Raw genomic sequence first — 1,259 nt, 5'->3', positions numbered from 1 at the left:
TAAAAACATAAAAAAAAAAACCACACCGTGCTGGAGGGATGTCCCTCGGCCGCCTGGGCCGGGGCCTCGATTCCTTATGTTTCAGGCTTCCTCCGGGTTCCTGCACAGCGGACTATGTTAATCGTGGGAACGGTACCAACAACCCAGACTAGGAGGAGCGCCACCGCCATGATCCGTTTGCTGGCAGGTCTGTGTCACTGGCAAGGCTTGTGAAACCAAAGCAGGTTATTTTGTAAACTTTATTTATTTATTTTGAGAGAGACAGAGAGGCAGAGTGAGAGGGAGAGAGAATGCCAAGCAGGCTCTGTACCGTCAGCACAGAGCCTGACGCGGGGCTCGAACCTGCCAGCCGTGAGATCGTGACCTGAGCCAAAACCAAGCCGCTCCACTGACCGGGCCACTGAGGAAACCAACCTAGACCAACAGTGTGACCACAGCTTTGTAAGAAACACAAACTCCCTTCCACTGCAATGCACACACCACACATAATGCAGAGAAAGCGCTGAAGGTGAAGGGCGGCTCTCTGGGGAGCGGGATGTGGGCTGACTTCTTTCCCTTCCTGCTTTGTAGGGACCTTGGGCCGCGGGGTGGAAGGGTCGCGGGGGCTTGTCCTGCGGCACTGAGCACAGGTAACGCTTGCCCTGTCTGGAACCTGGGACCCCGAGCTTTGTCAAAGTGCCCACCTCCGTTGTGTGGACAGGCAGGGGATTTTTTTGTTTATTTTTGTTTTAGGGTTGTTTTGTTTTGTTTTGTTTTGTTGGTGCCAGTTTACTGAGCAGCCAGATTAACCTTCCCAAGGGCATACCTTGAAGTTTCCAACATACTCGAGTCTCAGGGTAAGCAGATGCTTATCTAGGACTATTTGCCTGGTGACCCAAGTGGCTCTTTGAAAGGTCCTTCCACACCCAGTCCACAGTAACTCTTGGTTAAAACGTAAATTATTAACAGTTCTTAGAGAAAAAGCTGCAGGATGCCAGTGGTGCCTTGCCACAGGTGTCTACACCGCGTTATTTTGCAGCTGCTTCTCACACTTCCAAAGCACGAAGGCTGAAATGTCCGGGGCCGCAGGCCAGAAAATGCCCCGTTCTTTGGCCAGGTGGCTTTACAGATTAGAAAATAAGTGGAAGTGATCATATTTCAATGGGTTTTCTTACCGCCTATTGCCCGCTTGCCCAAGGGGTCTTCAGGTTTAGGAAGAAAGATTCCTTCTGAGAACTGAAAAGTCTGGAACCTGCCAGACCCCCTCCCAAAGCTAGGCT

The 1,259-nt window shown here is 51.3% G+C and overlaps 1 long non-coding RNA gene across 1 annotated transcript; it reads left to right on the top strand.

Moving 5' to 3' along the window:
- The first annotated feature begins 29 nt into the window (after positions 1-29).
- Positions 30-630, top strand: LOC115291427. Its single transcript, XR_003908438.1, has 3 exons — positions 30-187; positions 322-441; positions 571-630. It is a non-coding gene; the product is annotated as an uncharacterized LOC115291427 (long non-coding RNA).
- The last annotated feature ends 629 nt before the right edge of the window (positions 631-1,259 follow it).

The sequence above is a fragment of the Suricata suricatta genome, chromosome 5 (genome assembly GCF_006229205.1).
Source record: "Suricata suricatta isolate VVHF042 chromosome 5, meerkat_22Aug2017_6uvM2_HiC, whole genome shotgun sequence".
NCBI classification, from domain to species: Eukaryota; Metazoa; Chordata; class Mammalia; order Carnivora; family Herpestidae; genus Suricata; species Suricata suricatta.
This window is presented reverse-complemented; position numbering and strand designations above follow the sequence as displayed.